Consider the following 19346-nt stretch of genomic DNA (forward strand, 5'->3'; position numbering starts at 1 on the left):
CTGTTAGTTCTGTATTTCCTTTTTAGCAGGCTAAAGCGGTAATCGTGACGAGAAAATTCAGTTCAATCTGCTTGTGCAGCCCGTTTTCAATGCGCCAAGCCAAGTACTGTATTTCTGCGTTGTTTTTATTCTGGCCACTAAAAAGGGTTTGATATACATAGTTTTATCAATACATTTTCAATATAAACATGAAACTTCAAAACATTGGTTGTTGCTTGCATACCAACAGTTGTCAGCGTGGAACAAAGCTTTTTCTTCATCAAGGCCATTGGTCTTTAGATAGTGATGAATATAGGATACGACGCTGTTGGCTCCTTTTGTCGCACAAGCAGTCTCATCGATCAGATAATTCACTTGTGCAGGGAAGATTTCACAGGCCACTCCAAATAGTGCACACTTTCGAGGGGTTTTGCAATAGAGTTGCTCAGGTTGCTGTGGGTTGGCAGGGTAGTGGACCTAAGAATTAAACAAAATGAACATTTGTTGTTTTTCTATAGACTTGCAAGTAAATTGTACATTTACTATTTATATTTTAATATTTAAATGTATACTTTTGTTTATAAATTTGATTGTTTTTGTAATTCAAAATTAGCATTTGCAATTGCTAATTGCCAACTTTTAAAAATCAGCAATGTTTCAATTTAAAACACTACATTCATAGCCTTGTAACCTTGTAATAGTCGAGTAATTATTGTTATATTTTGGGCTGTAGGCCTATGTGCGTTTTTGACCGAAAATATAAAATAAGATTTGCGTTTTGTAACAAGCAACAAAAAATATTTAAAAAAATTTTTTTGATTTGCCTGCTGTGCATAATCAAATCTGTAGTGAGCAACAGGAGGTCCAGTCAGAGGAGTGTTGGTACTAAGCTTCGAACCTTCTGCTAGATATTGTCGTGACGACAGGATCTCTAAACTACAACTGTTATCAGTAAAACTCGGCTGAAACTTTCCATCTAATCCATCATTCTCAAGATCGAAATTGATCTTACTGCTTCGAGAATTACTATCACTTTCTTCTCTACGCTGTAAATTTAAATAATCCACATCGACCTCCTCAAATTCTTTCCAAAAGTCACCATCGATATCGTTGTGAAACATTTTAAAACGCGATACATAGATTGAATAACCGGAAATGAAATATCGCCATTTTTATCGTCCTTAGCAACCACTTCAAAGTCTGCAAAACAGTCTACTAAAGCATCCTAGTTAATCAAACACCTCATAAATTGATTCCTGACATATGATTCGCCCTAGAAGAGTCAGGACCTCAAATTACAAAAGTCTAAGTGGCATGAACAAGTTTCACTTTGAGAGTCTACTGTGCGCTATATGAATTGCTGCGTTTGTATGGAAAATGATACACGCTTCACATATCTTTCACGCATTCAATAAAACCATGTCTATTGTCCTTACGCGTCTATTTCATCATCATTGTAATGCTGTCTTTTTGAGCATTGTTATCTCAAATGTTAACTTTGTTTATTTAGAGTAATATATTCTGAGTATGATAATAACACGTGTCTCATGGAGGAACAACGAGCAACTAACAAAAAACATGGCCGCAACGAACAAAACATGGCCGCTACGAACAAAAACATGGCCGCTACAAAAAACAGATTGTCTTCCCTTAAGCAAAGGGGAATAAACTCCCATACAAAAACAAAACCCAAAACTACATGTACACAATATCCTACACACCCCCTTAGTTGCAGGGTCCTTTGTTTTTTTGTTTTTTTATAAAAGAAATAGACAAACCAAAAACCAAAAAGTGTAAAAGCATCACACACAAACACCAAATCCTAATCTAGCATTTCCCAAACCGGCACCTATGCTACACCTAGTTTCGAGCGGAGTTCGTCGTATCGAGGTCGTGGGACAGGTTTGGTGAGTATGTCCGCTATCATCTCTACAGTGGGACAGTGTACAGTTTTTATATGCAGACTGTTGACTTCTTCTCACACATAATGATAACGGACATCCATATGTTTGCTTCTTTTCGTAGTCGCACTGTTATTTGCAATGCATATGGCAGAGGTGTTGTCGATGTACAACGTAAGCGGTGTGCACTCACATCCTGTTATATCCAAGTATAGTTGTCGGAGCCAAACAGCTTCTCTTGTGGCGTCAAAAGCTGCTACATACTCTGCCTCGGCGGTCGACAGAGCAACAACACTTTGTCGCTTACTTAACCATAGGACTGGTCCTCCTGCATACATAAATACAACACCTGAAGTTGAATGACGAGTGTCATCATCAGCCCAGCTTGAGTCTGAATAGCCGACTGGTTTAGAACCGGACCTGGAGTAGCTGATACCGAGCTCTGGAGTAAACTTCAAGTACCGGAGCACTCTTTTAGCGGCAGTTAAGTGGGTTTCTGTTGGCGCGACTGTAAATCTACTGAGAACACTCACTGCATAAGCGATATCAGGACGAGTGGCAGTTGATAGATAGAGCAGACTACCAATGAGCGACTGATAGAGAGACTTGTCCGCAGGCTGACTGCCATCATCGGTACATAGTTTCACATCCATGGTCATTGGTGTGTGTACGGGGTTGCAGTCATACATCTTGTACTTCCTCAAGGTTTGATAGATGTAGTTAGGCTGGTACATCTTCAGTGACTCATCGTTTACTGCAACACTGATACCCAATACATAGTGAATCGGACCGAGGTCTTTCATTTTGAATTTCTGACTGAGCGATGACTTGATGTCATGCATACACTTTTCACTATCACTAAGTATTACATTGTCATCTACATAAACAGCCAACAATGTTTGTTGACCACCGTCATTTCGTATGTAGACACACTGATCGGCAGACGACTGAGAGAACCCTAGTGATTTGAGATATTGATCGAGCACTAGATTCCAGCAGCGGGGGGATTGCTTCAATCCGTAAAGAGAACGCTTTAACTTGCATACCAAGTTTTCAGATCCAGGAGTGACAAAACCCTCGGGCTGTGTCATATAGATGTGCTCTGCTAGTTCACCGTTAAGAAATGCGGTGACGACGTCCATCTGGTGAATTATCATGTTTCGACTGAAGCCATATGAGAGCAGTGCACGCAGTGACGTTCGGTGCACAACAGGAGCGTATGTCTCATCGAAATCAACCCCCTGTTGCTGTGTGAAACCACGAGCTACGAGCCTAGCTTTGTAACGATCTACGGAGCCATCAGAGTTACTCTTCAGCTTGAATACCCATTTACAGCTAACAGACTGTCTACCTGGTGGTAAGGGTACGAGATCCCAGGTATTCATATCAATGAGAGACTTGTATTCTTCGTTGGCCGCCCGCACCCAGTGGTTAGCCTCAGGACATGACATCGCATCAGCAAAACTACAAGGCTCACTGAAAACATTATCGGTGGGTGCATGATGCTCAGCATTATTACAGAATTCATCGATACCAAACCGTATTGGCCTCTTAGTGTCGCGACTTGAGCGTCGGAGCTCACCAGGCAAGCTCACTCCATCATGAGGGGACAAGTCTAACATGAGCGTATCGGGTTCTGACTTACCGGCCTGTGGGATACTGAGCTTACTTTCATCACATATGACATCACGTCGTACTACAAGGATGCGACTACAGCTTGCCTGGTGAGCTCCGACGCTCAAGTCGCCACACTAAGAGGCCAATACGGTTTGGTATCGATGAATTCTGTAATAATGCTGAGCATCATGCACCCACTGATAATGTTTTCAGTGAGCCTTCTAGTTTTGCTGATGCGATGTAATGTCCTGAGGCTAACCACTGGGTGCGGGCGGCCAACGAAGAATACAAGTCTCTCATTGATATGAATACCTGGGATCTCGTACCGTTACCACCAGGTAGACAGTCTGTTAGCTGTAAATGGGTATTCAAGCTGAAGAGTAACTCTGATGGCTCCGTAGATCGTTACAAAGCTAGGCTCGTAGCTCGTGGTTTCACACAGCAACAGGGGGTTGATTTTGATGAGACATACGCTCCTGTTGCGCACCGAACGTCACTGCGTGCACTGCTCTCATATGGCTTCAGTCGAAACATGATAATTCACCAGATGGACGTCGTCACCGCATTTCTTAACGGTGAACTAGCAGAGCACATCTATATGACACAGCCCGAGGGTTTTGTCACTCCTGGATCTGAAATATTTCTTCTTAAGGAACAAGCGGTTTGCGAGACTGTCTCTTTCGAAGTGCGATTGCAACTTTTTCCATGTATCTTTTGCATCCTCACACTCTGTTATGAGATATAACAGTTCATCACTTACAGAGAGCACAATGTGACTGTGTGCTTTAGCTCTGCCACTCTGATACTGCTTCTTGTCATCTGCTGAAGCACTAGATCCAGGTGCTGTCTCAGAACCATCTACATAGCCAAACAGTCCTTTTGCAGTTAAGAGGTGTTTAGCCTTAAATTTCCATGTAGGATAGTTGTCTTTGGTGAGTTTGGTAATCTCTAGCTTATCACCCATCTTTATGTCAGCAGCACTGGGCCCATAACCTGTTAACTTTGTTTATTTAGAGTAATATATTCTGAGTATGATAATAACACAACGTGTCTCATGGAGGAACAACGAGCAACTAACAAAAAACATGGCCGCAACGAACAAAATATGGCCGCTACGAACAAAAACATGGCCGCTACAAAAAACAGATTGTCTTCCCTTAAGCAAAGGGGAATAAACTCCCATACAAAAACAAAACCCAAAACTACATGTACACAATATCCTACATCAAACCTACCATAAAACATTGTTTAATTTTTTAACCTTAGTTCGAAAGAGTGCATTTCATCCTCTGATAAACATGACGAGCCTGTTGGTCGTATGTGATAGTCGAAAAATGCTGCAGAAATTGTTCACGCTATTTGGCAGGAAGTTTGAGTCACATGATCAGATTATGACTACATGATTAGACCAGGCTGAAATGAAACAGTAAAGTAGCGAACATCTATATTTGATATGGGCTTTCCGGTAGAACACGAAGTAATTGTCATAGACTAGTGCTGCAAGAGCTTTTATATTGAGCCTTTTATTGGCCTTTAATTTTACGTGATAATATCACATGTCAAAACAATAACCACAATGTTTGAATACGTCGTCGAAATAAAGAGATTCCAAACTATGGTGTTTTTGTGATGGCTGCGATTATCTGTTCGTTTTTGAGCTTTTAAAAGCTTGTAATAAGATTTCTACATATTTTGCACCTACAACACAGCCGAGTAAGGCATGGTGAACTTTTTGATACTAAATAACTGTAATGTGAATTTTGTTGCAAGTAAACCTTCAAGTTTGCATCTTTGTATTTGAAACTGTTTATTGTTTGTACATTCTGTTGTGAAATGAGTGTGTTGACTTTTTATAAAACTGTTAGACTGTCCAACATCGCTATTGAAGGAAATGGCTCATACTACTGTTGGTCACATGATCCATAGTTTATGATTAATTTAATTGCATGGAGAGTATAAAGTTCTGATAGTCAGTGTTCTATGAAATGTACTCATAAATGATTGTCAGATGCTTATATAACCTAAAAGAATATGTTGTACGTTAGTGTACACTGTCATGCGACTTTATAGTGTGAGCTCTCGAGAATGTGCATGTAGTGTGTACAGAAGTGTTTATGTAATGTTCATCTGTGGAGTGTGGTTTCAAATTCTCTTCACAAACTCATTCAGAATACTTAGGCCCTATAACACAATAAAAAAAATAATTATACATTTATATACCTCCTACACATAAACCTCACATGTATACTCCCTACGCAAATACCTCATATGTATACACCTTACACATATTCCTCATATGTATACTTCCTAACCATATACCTCATATGTATACTCTCTATGCACATACCTCATATGTATATACCCTGCACATATACCTCATATGTGTACTTCCTACATATATACCTCATATGTATACTTCCTTCATGTATACCTCATATGTGTACGCCCTACACACATACCTCATATGTACGCTCCCTTCACATATACATATATACATCATATGTATACTTCCTACAAACATACCTCATATGTGTACTTCCTACACATATACATTATATGTATAGTTGCTACACACATCCTTCATGTGTATACTACCTACACATATACCTCCTATGTATACTCTCTACATGTGTACCCCATACATACCGTAAAACCTCTAATTGAATGCCATGGCGCTCTATTTGTCAACCCTTCCTCTCTAGTGGCGGTCAATCAGAGGCGGTGTTAAAATAGAGGCAGGCGGTGTACAAATAGAGGCTGGCGGTGTATTTTTCAAATGGCTCGTCAGAATTTTCGGAAGAGAACTTTTGCCCTAATACGGGCGAAGCAAAGGTCTTTTAAACTTTGCTCTCTTTTTGCAATGGAGCAACATTAAACCTTTTGGATGCAATAAATCTGCTAACACACCTCCAACTGGTCGAAGATCTGCTAACAAATATGCATCGAGAAACTGAGAAATATCTCTACCAGTTGATATCTATTGCTTGTATTGACCTGCGATGATATAGCCTGTGTCCATCTTTGCAATTTGTTGGCATTTTCAATTTTTATTTAATTCTAAATTCAAAGACACATTTTTGCTTTATATCTATATTTAACAACGTTGCATAAAAGCTCATTGATACGTTTGCTACAGTTTGCAGCCAAAACTAGCTTTTTATGTGCAATATAAGTGGAGTTATGAGCATCGATCAATTGTAAGCCGTGTCAAGATAGCCGCAAGGATGCTATTAAATAACATGCTAAAATCTGCATATTCATGTTTTATAATAATAATCTGTCAAATGATACAAATATATAGTCATGAACAAGTGACGTAAACGAACCATACCTATATTACATGCAGAAACAAAAGTTAACGTTAAAACAAAAATATTTCCATCGTTTGCTCGGATAGCCACATTCTGATTGTTGCTTTCGATGAAACAAACATATTCTATTTGTCCAATACTTTGCACAATATCATCTTGCCTCAACTCTTCTTCTGCACTGCTGAACTTGCCTATATTAGCAACCTAACAGTCTTTCGGCAAAGCAAAACTTTTACGCGCTGCATTTAGCACAAATGCAACATGTTAAAGTTTCCTCACTAAACGTAACCTCTGACCCAAAACTTGCAAACCGTTTTTACGTGCTTGTTCTTCGAAGTATTAAGACCGCGTTAAACAAAAAACTACTATTGTCCTTAAAGAGTTAGTAATTAATTTTATGGTGTTGCTTTCATACTACATCAACCATCGTAAATTTAAACCGTTTTTTATATATAGGCTACTTTGGAGTAGAAATACCGCGTTAAACAAGGAACTACTATTAGCCTGAGACAGTGATTATTGCTATGGTGTTGCTTTCAAAGTTCATCTACCATCGTAAATTTGAACCATTTTGTATATATGTACATGCATGTACTTCAAAGTATCTGGACCGCGTTAAACTAGGAACTACTATTAGCCCGAGACCATTATTGATTATTGCTATGGTGCTGCTTTCAAAATTTTAATAAAAAACAGTGAAAATTTATCGAGTTTGACTTCGAAAAAATTGATTGTTATTAATGTAAGCGATTCATTATTAATACAATTTTATGCACACTTTTCTATTGATCACTTGATATTACGGGTTCATAAAGATCAGTGATAGTCAGAGTGGCGGCCAAATGGAGGAGACATTCAAATAGGGTGACACTCTATTTTTCAACCCTTCCCTCATAGCGGCGGTCAAATAGAAGGGGTGTTCAAATAGAGGTGGCATTCAGTTAGAGGTTTTATGGTATACTCCCCACACATACTTCACATGTATACTTCCCACACACATACCCCATACGTACACTCCCTAGACGTATACCCCATATGCATACTTCCTACACATGTACTCCATATGCGTACCTTTTGCACATGTACTCCATGTGTGTAATAAAGTAACCAAGCATATTTTGCGTTAAAAAATTAACCAAGTTTGCCATACACGCATATCATTACTGCTTGTCTAACACTTGTATGTTTGTGCAGTGTATAGTGCATGTGTGCGTGCGTGGGTGGGTGGGGTTGTGGGTGGGTGTGTGTGTGGGTAGGTGTGTGTGGGTAGGTGTGTGTGGGTAGGTGGGTGGGTGTGTGGGTGTGTTTTATTTCATCAATTAGTAGAAGTATAACATTAAGCCAAAATAAAGATATATTAATAATATTGATTAAGTTGAACACAAAGTGAAAGTTAGTTCCTATTGTTAAGGCGTGAGGAGGGCAACATACACAGTAGCACTGCAGCTAGTCGAGGTACTGGGCCCACAGGAATTAAGGAATCGTTTAGCTTGAATATATTTTATTTAAGTAAACTCGGAGATAATAATTCAAATATGTTCTATTATTAAAGTAGATCCTTGTTCTAGTATTAAGATAAATTGAAGGTAAATTTCATTGCTAAATACAGCTGTGTATTTACACCTGTTTGATAAAATGCTTACTCTGTGCTATGTAGGTTGAATACACTGACTGAGCTCAAGTCATTGAACCTATCAGGCAATTACTTCTCCCAAGGTCTACCCTATTCAATTAGCCAGCTGAGATCACTAGAATCACTTAACTTGTCTTCCTGCAGTCTGAGTGATCTTCCTCAATGGTAAGTCACATTGTGTTAAAGATTAACTGACAGCTCAATATTTCATTGCATTAATAACAGAAGATAGCAGATTACAGACACATATTGGGTTTCAATAATATTCTTGTGTAATTTTAATCAGGTACAGTAATACTTTAACCTACGTGTGCCCCAACGTACGAGAAACTTGAGATACGAGCCAGCTTTTAAGCAAGTTTTAGCACTAACATACGAGCCATGTTTGAGATACGAGCACGTGAGTCAGTTGCCAAGTATGTCGGAGGTGTTTTATGAGAACAGCATCACTCTGTATTTTTTAACTGCTCAGGTTATATTTTTGTACCGTGTTTTTGTGCGCGAGTTTCAGTGCAGAATTATGTGATTTAAAAGTACTGTGCGTAGACCGAAAGTTTGCCAGTAAAATGAAAGATAATGCAAAGAAAAAGCGAATGATAACTATTGATATTAAACAAAAAATTATTGAAAAATATGCAAAATGTGTATGCGTGATTGAGCTAGCTCAGCAATATGACAGAAATACCTCCAAAATTATCAAACAGAAGGATTATATTCAGGGCATTTAGTTTGCAAAAGGACTAATCATGTTTTCTAAAGGGCGCAGCGATCTTCACGACTGCTGATGGAGCGACTGCTCAGGCATTGGATAAAAGACAAACAATTGGCCGGTGACAGCGTAACTGAAACGATGCTATATGAAAAGGCTGGTAATATCTATCAAAACTATAAAAAATAGACATTCAGACAAGTTGGCTAGTGGTCGGTGCACTGATCTTTTGCGACGAAACCTGTGTTCGTCCTAATCGCAACATGTCGAAAGGGCGACAAAAGCAAACGCCTTTTAGATAGATTTCTCTCAAAACGGCCGGCTTGTCGTGAGAGCAAAACAAAGGAAAAATTAGCTAACCAGCGAGAAACTTAAAAATTGAATGCCAAAGAACTTTTTATTACATTATGTTAAAACTGTAAGCAAGCTTTTACGTTTGCTTCTAAGTTTGTCTTTTAAGACTTTGATAAAATCCAAATTTACCAAAGTCAACTGTTGTAATGAAGGATAACTTATCTCTTCCTCCTTGGCAAATGCTAGCGTTAGCTGCTATTGTATGTATTTAATTGTACATTTTAGTTAATCACATTTCCTTGCATTATTTTTTATTTGTTGCTTTTTGAAAGCATGTGGTAAGTTAGGACAATAATCAACATGTTCTTTATGTTACAATATCTTGTTTTGAGTGTTTTATTTGCATTTTTTTCGAGTATGGAAACCAATCAATATATATTTAATTGTTCAATATATAGATAAATTGCACCAACATGCAAGTAAATTGACATATGAGCTCAGTCTCGGAACGCATTAAGCTCGTAAGTCGAAGTATGACTGTATTAGGTTGTATCAACATAATCACGTCATGGAAATGGACAAAAAATATTTGTGACCTATTTAAGTTGATGACCAGAAACAGCCGTGTCATATGGATATTTTCTGATACATCGTACACATATATCTCATATGCATACTACCTACACATACACCTCATGTATACTCATCATACATGTACTCCATGTAAATACTCCCTACACATATACCCTATATGCATATTCTCTACATATTAGAAGCATACATATGCATGCATACATATGTATACTCCCCACACATGTACCCCATATGCATACTCTCCCATACATGCAACCCACATGTATACTCCCTACACATGTACCCTATATACATACTCCTTACAGATTGTATAAACATTGTTGTACAAGGTTTTGGTATTTACATAGCTAGGCTACTGTAGAATGTCAAGGTTGGTTAAACAATGACTCCTGTCAGTGGGAGTGTTAACTAGCAAACATAACTGCACTTTGATATCAATATCAGTCATTCTGTTTAGTCATTCTGTTTAGAACTAGCCAAAATTCACCTGTTCTTTTTGGATAAATTTGGACTAGAGCTTGCAAAAGTTAAAAATATAATCATCGTTCGCAGCTAAGAGCAGCACTCAGATTTGAGGTTCCCATTTTGCAATAGTTTGGTGAGCCCTTCGCTAGTGCTATAACGGAAACTATGTCTGAACTTGTTTTTATTATAATCCTTAGCTGTACTACCTAGCGTTGCTTAGGAAATGAAAGTTTTATAATATTTGTGGACATGTCATTTCCACACCACCCAAGAGGCAGACAAATGGCGCATTACCCATTTTTAAGGTGGCGGGTTTCCCAGTAGGCATATAAACCGTTGAAAATGTATACAATATTTTATATCTCAAGAATTTGATTGTTGTACACCAAGTTTATTACATGAAAAGGAAAATAGAAGTTTTCTAAAACATTTCATGAAAAATGCAGTTTGTGTAGATCAAAATAATTTAAAGAAAGAATAAGGTACCATTAAAGGTGTTTAAATTTGAAGTAATTGGCAAGCAGTGGTTAAATAAAGTCTGTTTTATCACAATGATTGCCAAAAAATATGAATTGATAGAAATATGGAATACAAAATGAAAAGACAACAAAATCGTAAATATATCGAATGAATAATAGCAATGACAGGTTACTGTTCCTGTGGAGGATTTCCTTAAAAATTTCCTGGGCATAGCAGAAGTATATTGCTAAAGCACTCGAGAGTAAACAATGTTCTTTGTCTTATAGCAAACTATGTTCTTTGACCAAATGACAAGAGAATGTATTGGCCATTTTACTGCCTACTCGGGATAGCGCAACATACAGCTGTTGATGTTAAAAGCAAGATGCTAGAAGGAGAATGCTGACAGTTTTTATTGTTTGACAATGGAATTTGTTAATAGTCAATGCAAATGAAAGTCGAACAGAAAATTTAATACATTTAAATTGAAACAGCTTATTTGTGAGAATTAGTGGTATTCTGGGAATAAAAGCTTTTTCACCAATTGCAGCTCCGGTAAGCGTTTTAGCACAAATAGGATTTGGTGATAGATTTTCGATGATCATTCTTGTTCCATTACAAAGTCTAAGTAAATCTAAATTCTGAAGAGGTATAACAGGGCACCAAAGCGTTGTTGAAGATTATGACGAGGCATGCGTGCAGGTTGTAAAGAGTTTAAGAATTCTGCCAGATAATTGACAGAGTCATTCTCTTCAACAACACAGGAAAAGCTAAGGAATGAAGTCTTAGTCTCAGGAATTTTCTCAAGAAGTAGTTGATTTATGTAGTCAACAGTGTCATTTTTGGGTGCCAGAATTACCCTTTCTTTCAGCCATTGGTGCTGAAGATAGGCTTCCTGAATATTGGGGTAAACCTTTTTTAGTGAATTGTCTTCTGTCTACAATCGATCCACGATTTTCAAGAAGAAATATTGTTAACTGGTAGCTTTCCATCACTGATATCTAAAAGTTGTTCATAAAACTCCCCCAAAGTGTCATCCTCCTGCAGATACACTTTCATATTTTTCGTTAGTTTACACACTTCTACCCAGTTCCATATATAAGCATTCTTTAAGCAAGCTCTGAGTCCATCAACTAGAGTTCCTCCAGGTATGACCGGTAGGGTTTGACAACAATCGCCAGCAAGAAGCGCGTATACACCACCCATAAGTTTGTCACTGTTCTAAAAGTCTTTTAGTGTGCGGTCCGCAGTTTCTAATGTTCTGTATGTGCCATAGTGCTTTCAACGCAAACAATTAGTTTCGTGGTCTGTAGTAATTGAGTCAATCCAGTACCTTTACGGATGTTGCAAACAGGAGTCTCTAGGTGCCCTAAATACAATGGTAGTTTAAACATGAAATGAGGCGTTCTTCCACTTTTCAACGTAGCAGCTATACCTGAAGATGCGATTGCCAGTGCAACTTGTTGGTTAGATCTGATTTTAGCAAACAAAAGATTGAGCAAGAAGGTTTTACCAGTTCCACCGGGAGCGTCCAAAGAAAAGATTGCTCACTATCTACAGCTTCTAAAAATTTTCCATAAACTAAAGTCTGATCAAATGTAAGGTTTGATTTTGCGCTGCTAACAAATGTATTTAAATTTTCTATTTCATCGTTAGTTTCTCTTAGCAATTCTGTTTGTGGAAGCAGGTATAAATCTCTTCGATGTGAATCCCAGTTACTCTAGTCTCTTGCTGGAATCATTAATGACTTTGTCTTCTAACAAAATCATAGCTTTGTTCAAAATTTCGTCTTTGAATTCTAAACAGATCTGCTGTTGAAGTTGATTCAATTTTCGACGTACATGTTAACCCATGCTTTCTCTATGATCTAACCATAATTGTTTAGGATCAGACGAATTGCAGCTAGTAAGAATAACAGCTATTAGATTAGGCAACCAAGAAAGTGAATCTGAAACTGAAGCTTTCGGAAGAGTGTTGTGCCACTACCTGTCATCTTTCAGTAATCTTCGTCTGAGACATGCCTCCTTAAAGGTTGACTTGCAACAAAATTCACATTACAGTTATTTGGTATCAAAAGATTCGCCATGTCTTACTTTGTTGTGTGGTAGGTGCCAAATATGTGGAAATGTGATTAAAAGCTCTTAAAAGCTCATAAACAAAAAGCCGCCGTATATTGGAATCTCTTGATTTCGATGACGTATCCGCGGATTTTGGTTATTGTCTTGTCACGTGATGTTCTCGCGTGAATTGAAAGGCCAATACAAAGCTCAATTTCAAACTTATTGTAGCAATAGTTTATGGCAAACACTTCGGGTTTTACCTAAGACCCCGTATCAAATATAGATGCTCGCTACTTCACAGTTTCAGCTTGGCCATTCCGTCCGACATTCAACATACACGTACATGTCTGAGTTGCGATCATAAAAAATGTCAAATTCTGAAGAGGAACCCTGGCGTTTCGAGCCTGACGCTCTATCTGAAGAAGATCCTCAACAGAATCAAATCTCCCAGCAAGTAAGCACCGCCACTAGCCAGCTCTTATGTGCCAAGCTAGCTAGTAGTAATAGTTTTAGCTTGAGAGTGATAGAACGAATATTATTATTATATACATGTATATGATTTTAATGATTATAATAATCGCTTCATATTGCGAAAAATTAATTACAGATTTTTCTCGAATGACAACATTAACAATTTTAATATTTAAATCTAGTGCTGCACTGATATACTGTTGGATAACATCGATCTGATGTATTAGCTATGGTTGCATAGACATATCTGTTCATTTCTTTAGGAGCTAATACCATCGGCTACAGAGTGGTGTGTCTGCAAGCGCTGTCAAGACATGCCATCTCTTCCTGAATATTTGTGCTGCCATGATGCTGAGTTTGCGCATCGTCTCCATGACCGCGGGGAGCATGAATGCCTGTGTATGCATCCTGGTGTGGCCGAACTTGTGGCGCCTGCACCACTTGAGTTGGGGTGGAATAATTATCTGCGATATCATAGTGAGTTGGATTTTCATTTAATCCCAACAACACCAAAGCTATGCTAATGTGTCAAGCATTATCTACAACTCTTTTGTTACACATTTAATGCATCGGTTGAACACACATATTCTGAACTCGTGGAACACAAGGATAACTGTTAGATTTGGCTTGTACACTTACTACAGTATAGAGTGTATTAGTTTTATGATTTTATTATATAAAGATCAAGATTATTTTGATGATCAGCAATTATTGTTTTTCAATAATTGTTTTGGTAGATAATCTATTCCCATTTAGAGAGCCATCGCCAAATGCTCGGAAAAGGTTGTGTTCATACCGCAAGCTTGTGTTTTGGCTTAAGATTCGGGCTCTTTTCCTACCAACGGATGATGAAGAAGAGTTTGCAGACTACGTTTTTAAGGGCTTCTGCTATGGCGATAAAGAGACTCAACGACTTTGGTAAGCGGTGAAACCAATATGCGTTCCTCGATGTATTTGTTTTTATTTTATAAAATCAGTGATGGCAGATTTATGCACATTAATCCTGTGATTTTAAATATGGAAGCAATGTAACAGCAATTTACTAACAAAAATTAGTTTGTTAGCTACATGGTGTGTAGTCACCTTGTGGCTTAGCCTGAATAAAAGTAAAATAATAAAATGACAATGCAATAAAAATGAGTACCACCTATGATATAGAGTTGATCTAGAATTCTCAATCAAAGTCGTTGAGTCTCTTCATTGCCATAGCAGAAGCCCTTGAACACATAGTCTGCAAAGTCTTCTTCATCATCTGTTGGTGGGAAAAGAGCCCGAATCTTAGACACCAAGCAGGCAGGTAGAGGCCGCCGCTCACCGCGACAAATTTGCGGCATAAGCCAAAACACAAGCTTGCGGTATGCACACAACCTCTGTAACAACATCCGTTGTAATGGACCTCACTCTCAGGCCGTGGGAAATTAGATCGGACAGACATCGCTTGAAACCTTCCAGCTCCATGGCGTTAGAGCTGGTGGTCTCCGTTGACTGCAAAGTAAAGAAAGTTACGACCAAAAATCACTTTCACATTATTTGAATGAATTATTTAGCTAAATCAGCAACTTCATGTTTATGTATTGATAACTACTAAAAAATTTGGATTTTTGTCAGGCTGTGAAGTAAAAACTATCAAAGTTTTACCTTGACAAGATGGCTGCTGACTATTAAACCGCAGCTCTGATCCATCATAGTGTAGGCCCCATATAGTGCGCAATGCCCCGGACTATCGCATCTACCGTCACCTGCCAAATCAAGCTCCTAATCGATTGCTGCCATCAATCCCTCGTTACGCAGGGTGTACTGCTCAGCAATACACTGTAAAATATTGTAAAACTTCATTATGCAAGATTAATTTGTATCATTATCATTAGTCTAAGAATGTAGAATCCTCATCCCCTTTTTGTGCTATATTATGATGAAGAATCAGAATTTTAAATTACAATATATTTCGCTTGAAGAATGACATATTTTCATTTCAAGAAAAAAATTGTTTCTAAATGTCATTATTCAATTAGTTTGCCAAGCTTTTACTCACATTTTCCAAGTTTATGGGTAAATATTAACACTCACACCATGTAAGTATTCTCTTTGTTGGTAGAGGCAAACGCTGTGGCTTGGTATCACAATGTTCAGGAGCGACAGAAAACGGAGGTTCTGCGTAAGGCATCCGCCAGAAAAGAGTGATGCAGCTGCCAGCAGGGGGTTGATGGCGTGAGCTCTGTTCACCCTGGCAGTTGTTTCCCAAGTCTACGATTGGTGACAGGAGGCACATGTAACCTTGAACTCTATCCATCCGCCTTCTCGCACCATTGTGAATGAGCCGGGGAAGGCTCAGGCGTGGCAGTGAAATAGTCGCTGGAGTGCTGTCACACTTACTATTATTTTCTCCACTTTGAAGGAGGATTCGGGTCTGAAGTCACAACACAATAGTTGACTTGCAATAAGATTTGTACAACATCATTTCCTGTTATTATATCATATTTGCTTGATCAGAAAAAGAATAAATTTATAGCCATGCAATCATGACACAGATTTTACAAAACATTATCAGAATCCATGATATTGTAAACATAAAAATGTGAGTAATAACTCTATGGATATTCTTTATATTTTGTCAAGTTTGGTTAAGTTCAGCTCTATCTGACATGTAATTGGAGAGCCTTTGACACTGGCCAACATAGCACTCAAACTCTTCCTAGTCTTCAGTGGTTGGCACAAACTCTTCATCATCTAATACTAATAATAATATTCTAATAATATTAATATGCTATTAACGATGTTACCAGAAAATGACAATAACCATGTTATAAAACATATCTATAAGTGAGTGGGGTTAAAAAATTTGGCGAAATTAATTGTGAAACAACATTATTTTATCAATTATAGATTAATATATTACGTTTTACAGATAGATATGCAGTATGAATTAATTTTGTTATTATAATAAAAATAATACACGTAATTAAAAAGATAAAATACTAATAATATCATATTACAATTAAATGACATTAATATTGTAATATTAAATATAGATTAAAGCAGTAGTATTAGGAGAATACTAGAAAATAACCCGAGTTACTACTACTAATACAATAGGTTCATAAAATAAATTACTCGCGTGCTTCGGTGACATGGAGTATGCAAACAGGTTAGAAAACATGTCTTTGAAATGGCGAAAACAAAGGTAAGAGTAAGCAGGTGAATAAATAAAGTTTGTCACATCCAGCTTCACCCAGTTGCTCCACGCACGGTGAAGGCCTGGTCTTTTCTCTGCTCTTGGCCAAAGAAAAGGTGCTTCTCAGCTTGCCAGCTGCACAAACACAATGTGGCGCGTTAGAGATTATGACGAATTGAAATTAACAAGTTTAATACGATAAAGCGTGTCTGTTATTTGCAATAGATCAAACTTGAACTGAAACTAACATTATCTGATCATGTGACTTACAATTCCCGCCATATGGCGCGAACAACTTCTACAGCATTTTTTCGACCATCATAGCGGACCAAAAGGCTCATCATTTTTATTAGAGGATGATATGCAATCGTTCAAGCTAAGTTTAAAAAATTAAACATATTTTTATGCTATTTTTTGAGATATCAGTGCTCAAAGATGCAGCATTACGATGCCGATGAAATAGACGCGTAAGAACAATAGACATGGTTTTTATCGCAAGCGTGAAGTATATTTGTGAAAATAGTTCGACGAATAAGAATGCATGAAAGTGTAAACATAGACCATCTCCCACACATACGTCACATTTTAGCCGTTTTGGAAAACGAATCCAAACTAGGGCGGTCTCGTGTCGCTGCGATTTTCTGTTCGTTTTTGAGCTTTTAAGAGCTTTTAATCACATTCCCACATATTTGGCACCTACTATACAACAGAGTAAGACATGGCAAATCTGTTGATACCAAATAACTGTAATGTGAATTTTGTTGCAAGTCAACCTTTAAATTTTGAGCAAACGATTCCGTCGACTGTTTGAAGCTGTTGAAACGAAGCAGGTCCTGTAACTTTGTGTAGTAAAAGACACAAGTGAAAACACTCCACTTCTGTTGGGTGAACAATATATTCTCTTGCCAGAGCTTTTGATGCATGTATGTGAGGCTAGTTTTCAACAACCTTCCCTTGTTTTCTGGATTGCCACTTTTTCTGTGCTAGCCACGTGTAGTAAGTAGGCATTTGATGATATAGTAAAATTCAAGCAAACTTATCGATTTTGCATGCTTTAAAAAATTCTGTTAAAGTAGTCCTTGGTGATCCCTGTGCACGTTGTTTGATATTGTGTTCATTGGGGTATACTCGCTGTCCATTTTACTGATGTACGCTAAGGTGTGCTACTGCAGGATGTCTCTGATGAATTGGCAAACCTTAAATTCTCCAAACAGCCGCATTGCTGAAAATATATCTATCGGTTTGAAGGGTAGTCACTTCATCCCTGTTAGTGTCTAATACAGAAGCTGCTTGATCACTACCTTTGTGAAAGTATTTGCAAATGTATTTTATCAATTTAACTGAATGACAATATTCCACATTCAGGTGGGTATTGAAAATTCTCGATAGAAGAGGGCAGTATGGCACAATACATCTCTTGTTGATTTCTATTTCTGTGCCATCGTGTTGAATTCTTGCAAAGTGTCCTCCCATCCTTGGCATTGGTCTTTTATTCTGTGGATATCCATCATCAGCAGTCAGTGGGATGAATAAGTTCTCAAGGGTATAATTGTTTGGTGCATTTTCCATCTTTCATACTCGGAGAAAGGCGATTGAGGTTGCCACATGGTCCATATATCATTTGCTTGTTAATGATGCTGTACAAAGTTGGATCCTTTTCTTTATCTTGAATTTCTGTGGATATAATTGAGTCGACCTGAATTGAGCGTATTATTTCTACCAGCCTTAGAAAAAGATGCCAATGAGTCCTTTTTTCCATTCAGTTGAATAAAGGAAACATTGAGCATATCCAAAAAAAATTCCCTTTCTCAGCAGGTTGAACGGTATTTTTACTTTTAGTCCAAACAGTTTAGCTACAATGTCATGTTTGTCATGAGCTGCTTGCCTATCTATGAAAGCTTATTTTTATATCCGTTCATTTTTGATTGCACATTAATGTTATGAAGAGATCTGGCCTTCCATGTTGCCTGACATAGGTCACAGCATCCTGGACATGCTCATGCAGTAAAGGAAGAAGGAAAAATGACCAATTGGCCAATGTTTTGTACATCAACAGTGTGCATAGCATCTTTTAGGTAAATGTAACTGTCAGCTCCAAGTCATCTTTGGTTATGCCTAATATGAGACAATCTTTCGCTTTCAATCTTTGTGTACATATCTGTCAGAAGTTAATGGAGCAGGTGTCTGCACCTGTGGCAATGGTTCAATCCTGTGTCTTGTATCATTATCCTACAAGCATAAACATCCATGGCAGATACTGTCTTTGTACTTTATTACCTGTGTTTGGCTCTACCTGCCCAATTGTAAGATGATATCTATCTTGGCTTGATTGGCTTGGCTATGATTGGCTACTGTTGTGCATTGTAGGCTATATGCATATCAGAAACTCTTTATAAGTCCTGATTGTCGCTTGTGTAACACGATATCTCTCTTATGAAAATTCTGTTTTACGATAAACAATTGCTGGCTCGTCCAATTCGAGTTTCATTCTAATTTGTATCTTCGTTCATGTCCTTCAGCTGGCCGGCGATTCGCACAAATTACAATTTTTAAACTGTCATCTGTTAGAATTTCCATCATTGTTTTAAATTCCTGAATTTAGTTGTTGCAGTGGTGAAAAAAGTTTTGCAAATCCTGAACAATGATGAGACATGCTGAGAATCCTGAGACATGTTGACATC

The sequence above is a fragment of the Watersipora subatra genome, chromosome 10 (assembly GCF_963576615.1).
Source record: "Watersipora subatra chromosome 10, tzWatSuba1.1, whole genome shotgun sequence".
NCBI lineage: Eukaryota > Metazoa > Bryozoa > Gymnolaemata > Cheilostomatida > Watersiporidae > Watersipora > Watersipora subatra.